Source organism: Argopecten irradians, chromosome 5 (genome assembly GCF_041381155.1).
Source record: "Argopecten irradians isolate NY chromosome 5, Ai_NY, whole genome shotgun sequence".
In the NCBI taxonomy this organism is placed as follows: domain Eukaryota; kingdom Metazoa; phylum Mollusca; class Bivalvia; order Pectinida; family Pectinidae; genus Argopecten; species Argopecten irradians.
The window spans coordinates 9,953,756-9,976,599 of record NC_091138.1 but is presented as its reverse complement, the minus strand read 5'-3'; the positions used below and the strand labels follow the sequence as shown (position 1 = coordinate 9,976,599).

Below are 22,844 nucleotides of genomic sequence, written 5' to 3'. Positions count from 1 at the left end.
TACAGGTTTGTCATGTATATGGTAGATCATGTTGTAATACAGGTTTGTCATGTATGTGAAGATATGTATTACCGGTAGATCATGTTGTAATACAGGTTTGTCATGCTGTGATATGTATTGGTAGATCATGTGTGATATAATACAGGTTGTCATGTTAAGTGATATAATATTTTGGTAGATCATGTTGTAATACAGGTTTGTCATGCTGTGATATGTATATTGGTAGATCATGTTGTAATACAGGTTTGTCATGCTTAAAGGTGAATCATTATATTGGTAGATCATGTTGTAATACAGGTTTGTCATGTGTATATGGTATTGGTAGATCATGTTGTAATACAGGTTTGTCATGTTATGATATGTATTTGTATCATGTTGTAATACAGGCTTGTCATGTTAAGAGTAATTATGGTAGATCATGTTGTAATACAGGTTTGTCAAGTGATCAGATATGATGCTAGATCATGTTTAATATAATAAGGTGTTAGGCTTGTCATGTTATATTTGTAGATCATGTTGTAATACAGGTTGTCATGTGATAAATGTGTACTCATATAGGCTTAAATCATGTGTCATATGTATTAGATCATGTAGATATGCAGTGATTGTGGTAGATCATGTTGTAATACAGGTTTGTCATGTGTATATGTATTTGGTAGATCATGTTGTAATACAGGGTGTCATGTAAAATAATTATTATTGTATTTCGATCATGTTGTAATACAGGTTTGTCATGCTGTATATTATTGGTAGATCATGTTGTAATACAGGTTTGCCATGCTGTGATATGTATATTGGTAGATGTTGTTAGTGTTCAACAGGCTTGTCATGTTAAGTATTTATACATCATGTGTAATTACACAGGTTTATGTCCATGTTAAGGTATATATTGTGTATCATTACTAATACAGGTGTGTCATGCTGTGAAATGTACATGTAATACAGTTTCATGCAAGCTGTTCTATATGACATATAGAGAAGCTCATGTTGTAATACAGGTTTGTCAAATGCTTGATGAATGTATGTATATGCTGTCAGATATGTTAAGGTATATATAAATACAGATCATTTGTAATACAGGTGATGTGATATATATGTGTAGTGTAATACATGATGTATACAAGGCTTTGTCATGTTTGTAACATAATAGACAGGTATTGAATCATGCTGTATCAATGTTGTAATACAGGTTTTGCCATGCTTGATATGTATTAGATCATTAGTAATACATGTCATGTATATCATTTGAATACTTGCTGTGTATGATTGGTAGATCATTGTAATACAGGTAAATGTGATTTCCTATATTTGTAGATCATGGTAATATCATGTTGTCAGTGTTTTTTACATGCTGTATATGTTTTGTCAGACATATACGATCATGTTGATAAAATTACAGGTTGTAATGTTTTATATATATAGTAATCATGTTTTGTAATACAGGTTTGTCATGCTGTGATATGTATATTGGTATTCATGTTTAATGTACAGGTTTGTGATGTGATAATGTATATGATTGGGTAGATCATGTTGTAATACAGGCTTTGTCATGTTATGTACATTGTGTTAGATCATTGCTAATTAAAAGGGTTTGTCGTGTTAAAGGTATATATGTAGATCATGTTGTAATACAGGTTTGTCATGTTATGATATGTATTGGTTGTATCATGTTGTAATATGTTTGCCATGCTGTGTCTATGTGTATTTGGTAGATCATGTTGTAATACAGGTTGTCATGCTGTGAATATGTATTGGTAGATCATGTTGTAATTACAGGTTTGTTCATGTTAAGGTACTTTGGTAAATCATGTTGTAATACAGGTATGTCATGCTGTGATATTATTTGGTAGATCTATGTTGTAATAACAGGTTTGCCATGTCATGTGATATGTATTGGTAGATAATGTTGTAATACAGGTTTGCCCTATGTGATATATTGTGATTGGTAGATCATGTTGTAATACAGGGTTTGTCATGTGATTATGTATTGGTAGATCATGTTGTTAATAACATGGTTTGCCATGCTGTGATATGTATTGGTAGATCATGTTGTTAATACAGTTTGCCATACAATGTATTTGTAGATTGTTGTAATACATGTTTGTGTGTTAGGTAATATATTGGTAGATTCATGTTATTGTAATACAGTTGGTCATGCTTCAATATTTATCATTGTCATGTTGTAATACAGGTTTGCCATGCTGTGATATGTATTGGTAGATCATGTTGTAATACAGTTTGCAATGCTGTTGATATGTTGTAGATTCATGTTGTAATACAGGTTTGCTGTGGTATATTGTAGATCATGTGTATAAGGTTGCCTTGTATGATATGTACATTTGGTAGTATCTTGTTGTAATAAGGTTTGCCTATGCTTGTGATAATGTATTGGTAGATTCATGTGGTAAACAGGCCTTGCCATGCTGTGATATGTATTGGTAGATCATAGTTGTAATACAGGTTTGCCATGCTGTGATATGTATTGGTAGATCATGTTGTAATTACAGGTTTGTCAATGCTGTGATATGTATTGGTAGATCTGTATGTAATACAGGTTTGTCATGCTGTGATATGTATTGGTAGATCATGTTGTATACAGGTTTGCCATGCTGTGATATGTATTGGTAGATCATGTTGTACAATACAGGCTTGCCATGCTGTGATATGTATTTGTAATCATGTTGTAATACAGGTTTGTCATGCTGTGATATGTATTGGTAGATCATGTTGTAATACAGGTTTGTCATGCTGTGATATGTATATTGGTAGATCATGTTGTAATACAGGTTTGCCATGCTGTGATATAATGTATTGGTAGATCATGTTGTAATACAGGTTTCATGTTGTATATTGGTAGATCATGTTGTAATTACAGGTTTTTTGCATGTGTGTTATGTTATTGGTAGATCATGTTGTATTACAGGTATGCTCCTTGCTGTGTATATGGTAGATCATGTTGTATTGTATACAGGTAAAACAGGTGCCATGCTGTGATATGTATTGGTAGATCATGTTGTAATACAGGTTTGTAATGCTGTGATATATTGGTAGATCATGTTGTAATACAGGTTTGTCATGCTGTGATATGTAATTGGTAGATCATGTTGTAATACAGGTTTGCCATGTACTGCTGTGATATGTATTGGTAGATCATGTTGTAATACAGGTTTGTCATGCTGTGATATGTATTGGTAGATCATGTTGTAATACAGGTTTGTCATGTTATATTTGGTAGATCATGTTGTAATACAGGGCTTGTCATGTTAAGTGTATATATTGGTAGATCATATTTGTAATACAGGTTTGTCATGCTGTGATATGTATATTGGTAGATCATGTTGTAATACAGGTTTGTCATGTATATTGTATTGTTAGATATGTATACAGGGTAGATCATGGTAGATCATGTTGTAATACAGGTTTGTCATGCTGTGTATGTATTTGGTAGATCATGTTGTAATACAGGTGTTGCCATGCTGTGATATGTATTGGTTAGATCCTATGTTGTAATACAGGTTTGTCCATGCTGTGATATGTATTGGTAGATCATGTTGTAATACAGGTTTGTCATGCTGTGATATGTATTGGTAGATCATGTTGTAATACAGGCTTGTCATGTTAAGAATATATTGGTAGATCATGTTGTAATACAGGTTTGCCATGCTGTGATATATATTGGTAGATCATGTTGTAATACAGGTTTGCCATGCTTAGTGATATGTATTGGTAGATCAGTGTTGTAATACAAGGCTTGTCATGTTGTAATAAAGGTATCATATATTGGTAGATCATGTTGTAATACAGGTTGCCATGCTGTGATATATTTTGGTAGATCATGTTGTAATACAGGTTTGCATGGTTATATTTGTAAAACATGTTGTTAACATTAATACAGGCTAGAAAATATGTTGTAAACATACGTGTCATGTTAAGGTATATATTGGTAGATCCTGTTGTAATACAGGTTTGTCGTGTTATGAAGATATTAGTAGATCATACTGCTCTGAAGAAAAATTTTGAAAATTGCTTTTACTAAAAATAACTTTTGATTCGTGATACACAGGTTAGAAGTTCTTTACTTGGTATGATAAATGTAGAACAAAGTCGATGTAGCGCATTTCATCTTGCCTTTAAACATATTTGAGGTGAATCTCCTCTAGTGCACGCGCCATGAAAATCATATGTTTATTATAATCTTTAAATGTTTATTTAAAGTGTATCAGATACGTGCAAGTGTTATATTATTATTATTTAATAAAGATAGAGGTATCATAGAGAGATAGCACCAGTCGAAGTCAACAGCCTCACGCTCAAGGTTAAAGCTTGTATCAAAGATATGATAAATGTTATTGTCTATGTTCCTAGCCAGTTTTGAAATTGATTTGCTTGGCAGATAGTCAGAACATATGTTAATTTCTCTTTCAGGCGGCTATCAGTGAGAGCACAATAGTTTGTATTTCCATCTAACAGCAAACAAACAGGGCCGCAGCTTTTGTACATTGTTAGGGAATATATTTTAACAGTTTTGCTTTTGAGCTGCGTGTCACATAATCGAAACTGCATCCAACGATTAATTGTTTTTATTTCAACAACAATGCCCGATTATAAGAAGTCAATTATCATTACCCAGGTAAAAGACAACTAAAGGAATTTTCATTGTTTTATCAGACACTAGGAGATGACAGCGACAGATCATTGTATCATTTTATCTAGAATTCGCTAAATATGATTACAACGCAATATGTGCTCATGTGTGATATTTACGTCATTTGTATTGTAGTGTTGTACATGTGTAACTGGCTTAAAAGTAAAGCCACCAGATTTTCTCTTACCGCATGTTATGACAAGATATTGACAGAATAATTGAACTGATGACCTGGATGATCCAATCAGACTATAAAGGTTTTCATGGAGGTTATCATTGATCACTTGTAACATTTGAAAGAATAGATGTTCTTCATTCATTTTATGTTAGCGTCATGTGTATACAGTGTCACATTACGTTTGGTTTCTACAAAATAATCAGTAGATTAACGTCTCCATAACAGCCAGTGCCATTTAAGGACGGTCATTCGTGTACGTAATGTGCTACTTGTGTGAAGTGACTGCGTGTTTTGTTATATTGGAACGCCTTATTATAGTGCTATATCACTGAAGCACACTTCACTCGTCACTGTGACGTTATACCACACAAACAAGATCTTTATTAAAAAAACACCTCAAATTTGCCATAAGAATGCATGCTTTCGCGAAACTTGTGGTAATAGCAGTTTTCTTTTATCTCAGCTGTTCTGTTTAACTCCCCGTCTATTTTTGTGTTTGTTGCATTTCGAGGCTGACAAATACATTAAGTGGCATGTGTACTTTTGTTTATAGTGAGTGATAAAACCATTAATACATATCATCCATGATAAAAACTTCGGGCTGAGCTCGGGGGATACATGGAAAACTCGTACAGGCCTTCGGCGGTTTCTTTGTTCGTGCATGTCACTACTTATAGCCTACAAGCTGAACTCCACGTGCACTGACCTAAATATAAATCACCCGGAACTACATTATCCTTCAGATTTGTTAGCTTATATCCAGTATAATGATTAAAAGATCATTTGATAAAGCTGAATCAATGTCTACCATATTTATCAATAAGTTTCTCCTCAAATTATAAAACCTGCAGGAGTATTACAGTAACACCCGTCTGACATTGCCTCTTGTTGGCCTCGCACGAAAAATATCATTTACATGTATTTTAATTGCGTTACCAAAAAGCAATAGGTTCTTGCAATGCAATTGTCGTAGTCCGTTGATTTCCTTTCGCATATTTTCTTAAATGTAAAAAGAGGGTGTAGAAATCTACCCTCTGTGTTAAATATTTAGTGTTTGGCGTCCATCCCATGTTAGTTTGTGCTCAGATTCCTTCCATAGACATACAATTGTATAATGTATTTTGAAATTATTTTTGCATAGTAATATAATTCATTTTTTGTTATCTGTATGTAGAATGCAGTATTCTACATGCAAACATTTACTTTGTTCCTATTGTACTCAGCCCCTTAGAACGAATATACGTACCCGGCCTACTATACCTTTCGGCCGGGTACGAATTGGTCCCTATGTGTCGTAGTGGAACACTGCCTCCGAAAATCACTCGGGCATAGTTTTCTATACTTTTTTGTAGGTTTCCAATTATTTTATGCGTATGCATGCATTTACATATTTTTGTTCAAAACAAACATAACTATCTACCGTACCGCTCACAAGACGTCAAATTCACAATTTGAGGACTTGCCGTATAAATTCGCTTCAGAAAGACCTTCATATGTATTATGTAAAAAAAATAATGCCTCAATGAGAATTTGATATTTTATGTGGTTCAGTTTTATTGCCTAGTAGATAAGCGATATCAAACAAGTACGATAAAAATGCAAACAAACGTTTTAAAATGGTTTGCATAATCACTACTTTGCTCCATTAGCACCAATTGTAGCTCTAAAGACGACACAATTTTCTGTCAAAAAGTCTTTTGAGCTACAATATTGCAGCTATCAGCCCCTTAGAAGGGGCCACGCCCATGGCTAATATAAAAAAGCTTCTTTCCACAAACATGATTCAGGTCAAATTTGATCTATTTTACCACCACAATCCTAAATGAAGCAGGTGAGTTACAAATGAGTGAAGATAAAAGTGTTTTTAACTAGAAGTGTACAGTACATTTGTATACAATTTGCATAATAAACATAACGTTCGACATTGGATTTATTTGGAACCTCAATGCAGATATAATATTGATGGATTTTGACCAGTAACGCACCCATCTAAGATCCCGTAATATAAAGCAATATACCAAATTGGTTGAAATTGGACAATAAATACTAATTTAAGTTATCGAGCGGAAACCATGGATTTTTCGGTTTTGACGATTTTAAAGTCCCGTAACTCTTGCAAATATTGACGGATTTTGACCACTATCGCATTCATCTGAGATCTCATTGATATAAAGCAATATCGCGAAATTTGGTTGAAATCAGACAATTAATATTTAAGTTTGCACATAAACCGTTTCCCGGACGCCGACGCAGCCGACATAGTGATAGTTTTGCAAGCGACACAGAAATTAGCAAATGTGTACCCATCTCGTATGTGGTGTATAAAAAGCTTTCAGAAACAAAACAAAATCCCATTAGAATCTGTTTTCTATTTTTTCCAAGCCGATTACATGCGAAATGACAAAATAAGTAACGCACAGCAAAACACATCACAGTTTGAGTTGTACTAGTACTGCCAGGTATAGCGCCCGTCGGAAAGAAACAATCTATCATCAATCATTCCCTTGAAATGGTCTGTATATCGCCTTGTCATTTCAACTGTCAAGTCGAGTAATTAATAACTCATAACACATTCTGTGATATTGATCATTTTCAAATTTAATTTAGTTTTTGGCAAAATTCTCACGCCCTTTATGAAGACCACAGGTGTCGGTATAAGAGTATGTTGATCTAAGATTTGGGGAATAAATCATGCCATATAAACAATCCATACTTACTATAGTAGATATTAGGTTTACAACTTTGTATCCTCTATACAATAAGACAACAAGAACATACCGCAGTTTCCCAAAACACGCACCTCGCACTTCACACGCGCTAAACACCGCATACTTAGGAGGCCGTCCTAATATGATCCTAGCTGTTAATAGGATGTTCAAACAAACAAACAATCATATCGTTTTATGTAATTTTATCACACATATATCATATGGAGCATTTTCAAAATAAACAAACAAATCAATCGTGGGTAGACCAATGCTTTCCTTTCCGTTGATTGTATGCAAATCCCCTCTAGTGTCATTTATGATAATCTTCACTATAAACGACATGCTGCACGTGTAAAGGGTCTGGGAGGCTGATTATAGTATTATCCCATTGAAGCACGACGCCAGATAATCCCACCCTCAATGACACATTATACGGACAACGGGTAAACCACGCATTTACGCTGAGCACAGCAGAAACTACCACTTTTTCTATACATTGCTACATGATCGTAAACACGTCACGCGCAATTAAACATAATCATTGTCATCACCGTGACGTCATCTTAACTTTAGCACAACGAATTCATACACGGTTTCATACCCTAAATAAATCTATCAATTATATGGCCATGTCATATCATTAGTCATTATTTTACTTTCTTAACACCCTTTGTGTTGATAGTAAAGGAAAGCTGGAATATGTCTCTTTAATATTTTGGGAAATTAGTGTTGAAGGTAAGCGTGAATGAAGGAAACTATTTTGAGAAATGCTGAGTAAATTTAGGAATTCCTCTTAATTCAGGTTTCAGCATTAAGAAATGTAGACAAACAGTGCCTGCTGCAATAATTAGTTAAGTTTTCTGTGGGATCGTTTAGAGTTACGTAACAATTAGGTGAGCATGCCTCTCTTCCGTCAAGTGTCGTCGTTAACCTAGACATGTCTGCTACACATTATACACCAGTGGGGTGTAAATCGTGGCTGCTGTAGTGTTGAAAGCCCATAGACTACTTAGAGCGAAGTAAACTAATTTACAAATACCCTGGAATAAAACCTAAGCAAGTTAATAAAGACTGCAATACCTGACTACAACTGGTATTGTCTTCTAAATTTAATACATGGCCAAAGCGTTATTCCTCCCCGCTTTTGTTTTCTTTAGTGCATGCTGTTCACATTGTTTTGATATTATGACAATTGCATGGCTACAACGCTTGTTTGGTAATATTACTCCGATATGGCCCGGCAGGTAGGACGTTTGACTATTGTACCTGTTGCCTCTATTACATGATCTTAAAAGGCGACTAAATTTAGGATCTTAGTTCTCCTTTCTTCCTAGCTTACTTTCGTCTATACCAATGTCTCCCTTGACACCACCTCCCTTTTGGCCATCTGTTGAGCGCTCACCCCTGTGGGGTAGGCTTTCGGTTCAGTCCCCTGGCCGAGACACACAAAAGTCTATTAAGTGGTAGTCTCTGCTCCTTCTTAGCGATCAGCATTAAGGTAGTGGGACGACTAGTTCGCCCGTTGTCAGTATAATGTGACCGGGTGGGGTGTGTCGCTTGGTGTCTTCGGCAGCATGCTTCAGTAATATAGCACTATAAAAAGGGCAATAGTGTCACTATATATACAAAAGGTAGAACATGAATATACCGCAGTCTCCCAAAACCCTCACACCGTATACATGGAAGGATGTCCTTATATGGCCATGTCTGTTAATAGGACGTTAATTAATCAAACAAACAAGTACATGTATTCCAATATTACAGCCACAGAAAAGTTTGGCCGATGCAATAATCTCATCAATTTATCGTTAGCAAAACCCATCTTCGATATTTCTGGGATTACTATTGCTGTAATATCCACCCATGCATCATGACAGAATCGAATAACGGAACATTATGGTTGGCTTTGTGACTTTGAAGTTGGGTATTGCTTTCTGTACTCTTAAAATGAAGTTTCTGCTAGCATGTGATTGGTCAATGTTTTTCTCGTGAACTGCCTTCAGTTCTACTATGAGATAGTCCAAATGTGGAAACAACCACAGTAACAGTAACCACTGGCATATCGAGGATGGCGACACTACTTAAAGGTGTATCCTAACTTATTTGTCATGAAATGTGACCAGTCTGATTATTTCAATCTGTAGTTTTATATTATGTTTATTTTACTAGAATAGTATTATATAGTATATATATGTAAGCATTATTTAATAATAATTGTAGTGCATGATTTACATTTCATTTTTATTTCTATCTCAAATGATAGATACATGTATGATTGATTTAAGCTACCTCAACAATTTCAGTAATGATCAAAGGTCGGTCGTTTATCCCCGGTTATGAGGGCTTCCCCCACCTTCTAAACATGGGTGGTCCTTACATTAACCCAGTTATTAATTTCTCGTTAAACCAATCAACTGTTATATAGGTAGAAGGTTAGAATGGCCCTTAAGGGTAGGACTTGTGGTAAGATGTCGTAACATCTGTAACCGTTCGGCACCCAAATGATGATGCATGATCGCCACATGCTTTACTTATGTTCAAAGGGAAATAACTCGTTATTTTACACAGAATACGATAATGCATCATGTAGCATTTGTCATCACATTTATAACTGTGTATATGTGTCAACGGAAAATAACACCAAGTGGTATATTTGTAGGGAAGGGAAAATTGTCCTGAAAATAACCATTCTTTATCTGAACACCGACATCGCCACCAAACCGTTATCGGGATGCCAGATTACAACTATTTAGTATACCATGGTCAGTAGGTTGATTAGACGAACGTCCCTATATTTTAACAGCAAGGGTCGAAAATCTATCAGTGTTGTCATACTCACATTTGGATTATTTTTCCGTAGCATTTCGATAAGTTTTGAATGATTTATTTCTAACCAAGACCATTTTCAACACTCTTTTTTTTTCACAAAATAAAGAATGCTACATACTTGATTGTTTTATTAATTAACGTCCTATTAACATCCAGGACCATGTAAGGACGGCCTCCCGTGTATGCGGTGTGTAGCATGTATGAAGTGTGATGTTCGTTTAGTGTCTTCTTGTATAATGGAACTATTGCCCTTTTTATATAGGGATTGTACAAATGTATTTTTCTAATTTTCATAGAGGCTATGAAAGCAGAAGTTGCCCGTGGATCGCGGTAGCGCCGCTCCTCGGAAGATATGTAGATATGTAGGTTCTATGAAAATTAGAAAAATACATTCAATCCATGTATTTACATAAGAATAATTTATGAAAATTAAAATTATTGAAAGGTTATTATATTATATTTACAATTATAACACATATATACGTCGAGAAACGAGACTAATGGAACAGCTGAATGACAAAGTCGTTCCGTTTTCAAGCTTCCGCCTTCTGGTCGACCTTTTTGTTCAAATGATAAACGATAAACACGAAATATAGTTGAAATAAGATTCCATCGACTTATTACCTTAAACCTTATTATATATCAAGAAACAAAAAAGATTATACATTAAAATATTGCGGGGACTTTTTTATTGATATGAAACTAGCGTGATGTTTGAAATCAGCTGATCGATGCACGGGAATCGCTGTATTCATAGGGTTTTCACAGGCAAATGTTTGTTTTTGCCAGTTGGTTGATTTATATAGTGACGAAACACTCGAAATGTAATTATAGTGCTTTATCACTGAAACATGCCGCTGAAGACTCCAAGCAACATATCCCATCCGGTCATATTATACTGACAACGGGTGAACCAGTCATCCCATTCCCTTTATGCTGAGCGCCAAGCAGAAGCAGAAACTACCACTTTTATAGACTATGGTGTGTGTCGGCCAGGGGCGGGCGCTCAACCGAAGGCCAAAAGTCAGGTGATGTCAAGGGAGACGTTAGGAAGAAGCAAGTGATACTTAAGATAGGAAGAAAGAAAAGATAAGATCCTAAATTAAGTCGCCTTTTACGATCATGCAATAGAGGCAGGAGATACAATTCTAACGCCCGAACTGCAAGGCGACCTACCTCGTCACTTTCAATATGGTTATGGTAATTAGTTGTGATTACCAAAACACAAAACAAATTCTTGGATCTCGGCACCCATTAAAGAAAGATCTATGTCTGACAATGGAAAGAGGAATCTTTTCTCTGCTTTTTAAAAAAAATTTCTATCACAATTCAAGATTTTTGTTTTGTTACAAAAAAAACCATAACAATTCAAGACGGCTATGTTAAAGACCAATCGCAATCCCTTCCAGGGTGTATTGCGGTCCACACAATTTCACCTCTGTAAACGGCCCAACGAAATTTCAAGATTCTTGAAAAACGTATTTCGGACGCATACCGAATTCCCTAATACATATTGTAAGTTTCCATTCTTTTAGGGATGCACTAGATTCATTTGTAAGTAAACAGTTACAATTTGTATACGACGTCCGCCGTTTCAAAAACAATCACTGTGACGTCATATATAAAGGGGCACAATGTATTAAACAATCGTTATCATGAAATATTCTGTGACCCGAGGTCAACAGACGGTCAGTTCGTGAGCCGTTGAGAGAGGTGAAAGTGGAGACCGCTATGAACCCTGGGAGAGATCGGACCAATCATTCCCAAAATACAATATACACATCAACGGCCTTCGGGGAGCAAAGACATGAAATTTGAGAAAGATTCTTTCAGTACTTTCTGAGAAATAGTAGTAAAAAACGATAACATTTCAAAGCTTCTTGAAGACATCACCAATTGTATTTATCTAACTATAAGGACGAACAGTTATATGATAGCTTATTATAGCACTTTAGTATTTATTTTCTCGTGATTCACGCTTCAAATGCCTAAGTGGGAATTCCCCAAATGACATCATGTCAAATATACCATAAATTACGTGGTCACAAACTTTCACATACCCGCGTGACATTAACATACATTGGTCATTAAACAATTACCTACGAAACAATTCACACTCAACCAATTGTCGTGAACGACAATGTATCAATTAAGATTGATATTTGATCTGATAGTAGGGATTTCCATTTCGAATTAATGCAAATCACTATTTGGTTTTATATCATTGTATGTATGGCACAACCTAAGTTCACTCATTCCAATGCCATGTCATCAAAGTCAGGGGATTGTTACGGGGTTAAAAGAAGCGTAAAAAATATCACCAATCATTACAAGTCACTTCTTAGTTTCAAGCGATACTTGCTTATTGGCTTACGTCAGAACCGAATTGACGTCAGCTGCATCTAATAGTCCCGTACGCTGTATTTAGTATCGCATAGTTTAACATTTAAAGGTAAAAGCTACCGAATAGCCTCGGTAAATACGCCCCAATTGCAAACAAATCAAAACGCTCAGACGTAAAATATTAAGCATGTATTGCTATGATTTCGGCCAAAAACACTAGTATCGGGATTTACTCCGTAATAAAGTGTTAGTAGAAAAATCCAGTTGTCGCAAGTGATATAGAAAGTGTATCAGTTGTAAATGTATGATGGCCAATTTACGCTCTCTACATACATGTACTATCGCTTTGCCTCAGCATGAAAAGATGACTTATACAAAACGTGGCAGCAGATTGTGGCCTAAACAGACCTACGTATGAATCAAATTTACAATAAACAATTACAGTTTACAATGTTTTCTGAAACAACATGACGCCATTTAAGTTCAATTACAGTAAAATTACGTCCTAAATTGGGGTCATTATGATGATTTGTCACACATATCTTTGCATTTTCAGTGATTATATCTACCATCATTATCATCTGAACTGGTGCCTGGAAAGTGAGCGCAAAATAAGATACTCAACTGTATCAAAACATCATTATGTATATATATGAACAAGAATAATAGTAGTAATGTGGTTGCTAAGGAAAATATTAATAGAATCTTTCATGGGCATGTCAAATGGACAGAGATACGAGATACCTAAACACGCATGAAGGATCTTAACTGGTCGACATAAGGTTTGATGAGTGTTGACGGCCATGTTTACGAGGCTTGTTGAGTGTTGGCGGCCATGTTTACAAGGACTGAGATATTTCTGTCCATCTATGTTTGATTGGTTTTCTTTCATACTTTAACGATTTTTTTTTTTTTTTTAAGAAACATTTTTTTTTAAATGTTTGGGAGCATTTACATTTACGCTGTCATCACAAGGACATCGCAATGCGTCAAAATTAATGACGTTGTCTACAATTGGCGCCGCAATGTACTACTGGTAACTTATGGATTTCACCCTCAAGTTGAGATTTCACTCCCGGAGGGGTGAATATTATATTAGCCTTTTTACCGGGGTTGGGAAAAGACAACTCATACGCCCTAGACAATGGCGCGCGTGACGTCATCAATAAATGTGTCGCATATTGCCTACTAATATAGTATCATTTAATTATGGCATAGAAGTAACCAAACTTTCTGGGGTGCATCAAGACAACAGAGATACATGTAGTTCAACCATCGTGTGAGATTGTAGTAGGTTAACACTCGGCAAGCTTTCAATTGTCTTGTCAAATTCCTACCCTCGGGTTAAAATACCTGTGTCCATATAATAGTTCCATGTAAGATCATATCAATCTTACATGGTGGCAAGGGGGATTGCAACGTAGCTCGATTAGGTCATGTTAACAATACAAGAATGGTGATAACCAACAACACTGTTGATAAACTACTGTGGTAGAATATTTACAAAAATAATTAAATGATTATCATCTTAGTTCGATTGACGACGGTAACGACTTAGATTTTATCATCGAGTTAACACACGGGCTTAGACATCCCTGTCCTATTGAAATCACGAATCTTGATAGCGTTATTTCGAACTTTGATGGCAATCGCATGCTATCGCTGGAATTGAAATCATAGTTAGATGGTTTGTCTGATAAAATTACATCGTATAAGAGAGAATTAGAGAAACAAATGTAAATTTTTGAGTGCATATTGAATTTGTGTATACATATTGTAGTAATAAGTATTTAATAAGTATAATTGTACGCATTCATACACCAAAGCAAAGTGCATTGCACACATGTCAGGCCGTCTTTATATAATCCTGACTGTTTATGCTACGTTAAACCCAATAAATCAAACCAAACTAGGAAATATAGAATGATCTCCCTTTTTATGACGATTGCCCTACTTTGTTAAATGCATTGACATACAGACAGCAATTTAAGCTGTACAAAATACGGTATCAGAATATTAGTCAGACTAACAAGCCATTATGTTTGTTTTACTGCATGGTTTGGAAATATCAAAGTTCCACTTTAGAGCCAATTGACATTAAATATCCTAAATAGTATCATTATAATACATTAACTGTCCATGGCAACATATTTAACAACACACATCTCTGCCACAGTCAATTAGAACTTGAAATTTCGTTCTCCAATGGCTGTCTTATCAGGGTTTTCTGTTACGACATTCTTCTCCTAAACTCATATAGATCTACAAATATTTTATCCATGTGAATCATTGCATTTTAGGTTATGTTGAAGCATTAAATACTTTTTTGTCTTTAAGTGCTATGGCAAACGTTTTGAATAAAACATTCTGGTTCCCTCTAAAAATATTTTATTTCTATAGGTCAAAGCATAAAATATGATTGCATTTTGTCCTCTTTTATTTTTAACCATGACCATATGCTTGAATGGAGACTTCTGAATTAAATGCAAATTAAACAAACAATGTGAAATATGTAAATTGAAAATTTGACCTAAGGATTTGTTACCAAGTACGAAAAATTTGAATTAACACACTTAATAATGACATGACTTTATGTAGCAAAAAATGATTAATCTTGATGTAGACCCAAATTTGAATACTTCTTCTTTCCTAAACCTATTAAATTTTGATTTCAATTTTTAAATAGGTTATTTTGTGCTTATTTCAAATATGTTCATCCATATTACCAGTTTTTTTTCTGTATTCCATACATAAGCTGTTAATTGTTAATTAATATCAAAGTTCACTTTTAAAGATAATTGATGACATTAAATATGATTTTATTATTTTTGTTAGTAAATAATAATTTTGACATTCCTTGTGAAATACAATACTTTTGTGAGAAATAACCGCCTCACTCAAAAATGGCACCTCAACATTTCCATTAAGATTGTCACATACTTTACTGCAATCTATGTGAAGTCCAAATATGTCGCCATTTTCTTTCTATATCCTACCGCAATTTAATCTTGAAAACGCAAACAGTAATAGGTTCACCACTTCAACATTCCTTATGTTAGAATGTCATACTGTAATACTTCGTTCTTGTTTGAAGATATGGGAGTAAATTGATAGACGATACAACTGACTATTCCTTGTGCATGCGATCTTGACCCAGAGTGCCTGTAATAGGGGAGATTCCTTGCAGATATGTCGCCATTTAAAAATGAATTTTGGAGATATGGCACACGCACTGTAATGTCAAATTCCTCATCATGTTTACCAGATATGCAGTAAGCAGGTACATTGACAACGCCTTGTCAGATTGTTTTGTCGTTGAATAACATTCCTTTGAGATATTTGTACTATCATCACTTTTAAAGCAAATTTTGTGAGATATCATTTTGTAATACTTACATTCCTTGTGATATTGTAACATTCATAATGACATTTTGTTATATGTCACCGCAAGTTATTCCTGTGTGATATGTTGAAACCCATGTAAGTAGTGACGTGATTCCTTGTTGGTCACACCCATGTGATTTCAAACTTGTTACTGACATTCCTTGTCATGGAATATGTCTGTAAAAACACTTGATAGAGAATTCCTTCTTTGAAATCAACGCCCAATTAATACATATAAGTGAGCCAATTGTGAATTACATAACCATGACTGCCCATTGATTCGTTGGCCCAAAATAGAAAATATGAACTGTTCCTTAATGAGATAAATGTCCACCACTTCTTTGACGAAATTTTCGTCCACTGAGTTAGGCTGAATTCCTTGTGAGATTGTCATCAGGGTTTACTTTATTTGTTCCTTGTTTTATGTCAATTGATTTTTTTGATTATATTTTATTCAAAAGTGTATATCCACCCCTGACATCACATTGTATAATGTCATACCCACTGTAATAGACATTCCTTGTGAGATCAATCCCACTGTGTAATTAAATATGTCCGCTGTAAACTTTCACTTTTTGTCACCACCCGAATACTATATAATTCCTTTTGAATATGTCCAGTGTTAATACTGACATTCCTTGTGAGATATGTCACCCGTGTTGCTGGTGTTTCCTTGTGATAGTTGAAATTCCTGTGATTGTAATGCTGACATTCCTTGTGAGATGACTTCACTACCTCGCTTGCCCACTGTTACTGACATTCCCACAGATATGTCACAACCCACTAATATTTCCTTGTGTTAGGTACATCAATACTGTATTTATTTATAATATCTGCTTATTCAACCAGCTGTAATTCTATTCTTGTGAAATAATGTTACCCACTGTTAATAAACATGCCTTGTGAGAATAATCAAACCCACATAATACAACCTTTGAGATTATATACCAACTGAATGTCGATATTCCTTGTGAGATATGTCATTCGTACTGTAAAATATTTCCTGATTTACCACCCATGTTTGTTTCAGATTTTTTTTGAAGAATTCATAATAGAGTCCTCCCTTAACAATACTTTAATAATTATATTCGTTAATTGTTATTGTTTCCACCACCCACTTGCAAACACTTATAACGAAATTTGATTAAGACATGGACATATTTGTCAGCATAATCACCACCCACTGTAATTTATTCTTGTGATTAATACAGGACATTCAGATAATATGATATGTCCACCCACTGTAATGCTGATATTCCTTGTTGATATCTGATATCACCACCCACTGTAATGCCCTTGTGAGATGTTAATCTGAATTCCTGTGAAACTAGCACCTTTTTGTCTGAAATGTGATATTTATATTACTAATCCCACTGTAATCCTACTCTTTCAACGTTTTATATTTAGTGAATGTTATCCCCATTTACCATTCTTGTTAGTTTTTTTAATTGTATTTAGATATACTATTTAATGCTGAGCTGGTACAAACGTCGCTGTATAAATGCACAATCCTTGTGAGAATTACACTTTAACGGGTCACATGTATCTTGTGAAATTTCACCACCTGCTGGGCTGACAATTAATTAAACTGTACCCGCTATACATGATATTCCTTATTCAAATTTCTGAAGCTGTAAATCAAAGTAATACTGAAAAAATTGGTACCCACTGTAAGTCTGATATTTTGATGAAATTCCACTGCATGTCACCACCCACTGTAATGCTGATTAACAGAGGATATGTCACCACCTCCACTGTAATACTGATGTAAATTCCTTGTGAATTGACCACCCACTTAATGACTGAATTTGTGAGATATTGTGTACTCACATTCAACTTTTACGTGTGAATATATGTCTTTGACTATGAAAATCACTGTCTTTTATATATTCCGTTGTGACCCCTAAATATATGTCCCACCCAAACAGTTATACCTGACTTCCTTGTGAATTTTTCCATGTAATATTTGTGAAAATTGCTTGTACACCCAGGTTTGATGTGATATTCCTTGTGAGAATATTTGTTTTACAAATTCCTGATATTCCTTTTGAGATTTACTGTAAACTTCATGACATACACCCACTGTAATTAAATTTCTCTTAATGTGAGATATCTGACCTCAAAAGTAATGCTGACGTTGTCAATGTTTATTTCACATGACTATTGTTAAATAAAAATGAATGATTGTCAATATACAAATCTGACAGTAAAATCGCTTTTTCCTTGTGAATATGACGAACCAAATTTGCAAATATTGAATTCAAACACCCCGCATTAATCGGAGAGATATTATCAACTTGAAATTCTTTGTGAGATATGTCACCACCCACTGTAATACTGAATTCATATGTTGAGATATGTTTTTTTTGTATAAGAATTGTCTTTTGATACTGAAAAAGTCTGAATATTGGCTCTATAACAATTTTTCCGAGTTGCTGAATATCGCCTTGTTTGAAGCTGAAAAAGGGAGTAAATTGATAGAGAATCGAATACAACCAAACAAGTATACCTCTGTGCATGCGATTCGGGACCCAGAGTGCCTAGTAGGGGAGAAGTCCCCAGGAAAACGGCAGGTCGACAAAATTGTCCAACGTGAGTTAGAGGCAGAAATGGCCATGCTGGGGCAATGTCGGGCCGTCAGGGTCATGTAAGGATGGCCTCCATATATATGCGGTATGCAGCAGGTACAATTCTAACGCCCAACTATCCTTCATACCCCACGGGTTACTATCACAGTCGTTATATCCACCCCTGTACTATCTCATTGTTAAACTGAAGGCAGGTCAAGAGAAAAAATCAGAACCAATCACAGGCCTGTGTCATTAATAGGCTTGGGAAGTTGTCATTTGTGATCGCAATTCCAGAAGTTCGCTTGAACAAGCTTTTTACCTACCCCCCCCCCCCCCCCCCCCTTTGCTGGTGTTGCCCTTTGCTGGTGTTGTGAAGAATAAACTGAATAACCACATATAAGTGGTACATGTAGTAGTGATTTGCACCCAGATACAATATAAACTAGTTTAGAATCATTCTGTAAACTTATTCAGGAGCATTAATATCATTGTAAGTTGATTGCAAAGAAAATAAGAAAATATTGTGAACTGCAATTCATTAATAACTAAATGATAGTGGGGTCGTGGTAAGTACAGTACGTATACGGAGCTCTCTACTCTGACGTCCCGGTTTTCGTCCCTAAAACGTCGGCATATGTTTTTTTTTTTTATTTTAATTTCATATTTTTTTGTTGTTGTTATGTCACTATACTTGAACATTATTCTTTTTTTGTCTTTATTTTATTTTCCAAAAGTTAATTCCAAAACATACACATGTATAGCATATACACTAAAACCTCACCTTACTGCCACCTCAAAAATTACGAACATCCCGCTATTACGGGCACTTATTTTCAGTCCCGATTTTTTTCTATATATGTCTTTATATTGGTCGTTTCAGTAATACGATCACACCGCTATTCCGTATTACGACCAGTTTTCATAGTCTCAACGGCCACTAAATTAGCACTAATTGACCACGGGCACATGTGATGACTTCACACCTCGCTGTGCCTCACATTCCCGCACGCAGCGACCCGTGAACAACTGCCCACAGGAACATCAGTCAGTCTTTTATTTCCGTCGACCTAATTATCATATTATCTACCTGTACTAGGAGAGTGTTAATAGCCTTCATTTGTATACTTGTGATTAACTGTACATGGCAGTTGATGTGATCGAAACCACAAATAATGCAACGTTCTTACGTTATACCTGGTGGCGAGATCGAACGATTTAGGTAGTTCTTGTTCGTACGTGTAACGCCACTGGAATTAAAATTCTCTAATGTATGAGATATATTGATCTTGTTTCAGATTTTTATGAAGAACCGTTCGTCAATCATCTCATTTCAATAGATGGGTCATCTATTTTGTTGCTGTAAACATATGTCTAACAATCGTTGTTTTCGTTAATTAAAAATACGCTTGACTATTGCACAGCAGTCTTTCAAACACTTTACCGATTGTGATCGTAAGTTATTATTTGAACAATCATTGCACGTGGCGGGGTAATTCAAAACGATTTACGTAAATATTTTGGAATTTACACAGATCAATACAAATTTTAAAACATAGTTTCTCATTAACCCCAGGTGATACTATGTGATAATTACACTACCGATATATATTTGGATTACAATTAGAACATAATAGAAAGTAATGTATATAAAAAGTATTTTCAGTTGGATTGTCAAAAATAACTTCAGTTAAGTTCAGTTTAAGATTTAAATAAGTACACACTATAAACTTTATTTAATGAAAAAATATGGTTATGCTCTAGAAATAAATGGCATAGTCATTATATATATGTCCCTAATTTATCAAACTTGAATAATTAGAAATCTTTGTAAATTGTTGTTTTGTATTAGATACGCATGGATTAAAATATGATATACATTTATATAAACATGTATATAACATTTTTCATAAAATTTAAATCTTGAAACAAAAATACAGTACATGTATTATGTACCTGTCTGCTAGGATACAGAGTTACTGTTCTTGATCGTCATGATCAGAGATGAAACCTGGTCCATCGCAGAATTAAGACCACCTCGCTATTAGGACCACTTTTACTCAAGTGGTTTTAATAGAGGGGTTTTACTGTAAATACAGCAATACATATTCTCAACAGATGTTATATAATGTTTCTGGCGTCCCTTGCTCATACACATTTTTATATACATCAGTAGGGAGCTGTGTTTGTGAGGAAATATTTCAAAGATTATAGGATAGATAACCACGTGCACCCATATATATACATCTCTCCGTATCTGTAGCAGTGTGCAGCCAAGCGTGAAGATGTAATACATTGATCATGACCACATCAAAACAATAAGCAGTGATCTAGGATTGGCTGTTCTATTGTTTAGAGGATTAAGTGTCATTTTATGACGGCATCTTATCGTTTGGTTGTTTACGCAAATTATATGGAAAAAATCGGGAAGTGTTTAAAATGTAAATGAAATTGTAATACATGTACGTAATATTTACAAGATCTTCTGTACTAGGTACATGTACTTATATAATTTGTAACACATTGTTTTTTCAAAGTAAATTATCATGTCAGAGTAAAATTGCTGAGTGAATCTGCTATAATATATATTGAAACCACTGAAGCTTACAATTTTTCGTTACTGTAATGGGCATTTTAGAAATATCAACCCATTTCAAATGATTCGACTGAACTAAGTCTTCCCATCTCCTCCTCCCGGTAGGAGTTATGTTATTTTTTAATTGCATTGTACAGATCAATATGAAATAGTTAATGTTAGTAGGAATAAAATTTGACATATTCCAGAGTCAGCTTAATTCAGGTATTCTCTGATAGCAGATAATAAAACCGTGATATCACACAAAATTAGAACTAATCTGATAGATTTGTATAAATTCATCAAAACAGTAAAAAGTGTCACTATCCTACATCAAATCATATACTTCAGTTGTTTTTCTTGAACCAAGCCTTATAAGAACAGTTTTGCGACCAATAGTCATATTTCAAAGTAAATTATCATGTCCAAGCCTTATAAAAATCAGTTTTGCCACCAATAGTCAAACAAAGTAGATTATTATTCTAAAGTAAAATTTCTTGAGTGAATTTGCTATCCGAATTTTAGACCTATCCTTGCTGCAAATTTACAGTTTTACAGTGTTTACAAATTGTAGTTAGAAAAGGACGCCGATGACAATATCTGCCATTTAGTTAACTCGTGCCATTACCGTTTCTTATGATTTAGTTTTACAGTTAATATATATACATTAATGTACTTGAAACTTGATAAAACATATACCGGTTAACAGCTGATAGCTATTCTCTCTCTCTCTCTCTCTCTCTCTCTCTCTCTCTCTCTCTCTCTCTCTCTCTCTCTCTCTCTCTCTCTCTCTCTCTCTCCCTCCCTGATATGTTGCCAAAGTAGTATTAGTGAAGTTATGAAGCATGAAAGTCATCCTTTATGACAATATACGTTAGTTATATATGTTACACGGTTTGACAACCATTAATTTTTGTAGTTATAGATAGTAAGGTGTTCTTAAACTTGCCAGATACATAAGACAACATTAACAAACTTATTTTTGTTAAAAAGGAAATCCTTGATGTCATTTACATTAGTCATTAAAGGTCAAATACGTGTGTGGTATTGCTTAAGGATTATATGAGATTTTATATTATATAACCAGTAAGTTTTTTCTTACTAGATGAAGAATCTCTGATCCTACACTAAACATATATGCCTGTTTAGTTTTTAACAAAAAAATCAATTCAATTTGACATTACAAGTCACCATAGTGCATAAAACTTTTTTTATGTAAACTTGACTTAGGCAACATAAATACTTCCTCTTTGATTGAAGGTTCTGCACTAAAATGCATTATGTGTATATAGAATAACTGGACCTGTACAAAATGTAAGAAAATAAATCAATGGGATAAATTATTACAAGAAAAACCCAATTACTTGTATTAGTTTTTTCAGCCTTAGTTTAAGTCCTGTATTCTTTGGATCGTTTTCTAATTTGCAGTTATACTGATAATATAACCATTGACTTATCAATCTTTAACACTCGAATCAACTCCTATCATCCAGAAGTTTTACCACTGCAGTACTTTCAGTACTTTGATTATATCAAAGCGCACACTCTATTGTCAAGTCTTTTAATTGTTATGTAATTAACTTTACAACCGGAGTTACCTGCCAAACTGGACAGA

General features: G+C 34.6%; 1 protein-coding gene across 1 annotated transcript in view; it reads left to right on the top strand.

The window, feature by feature from the left end:
• LOC138322814 (uncharacterized) overlaps positions 1–22,844 on the top strand; it is a 40,535-nt gene that overhangs the window by 7,541 nt on the left and 10,150 nt on the right. The window lies entirely within an intron of this gene.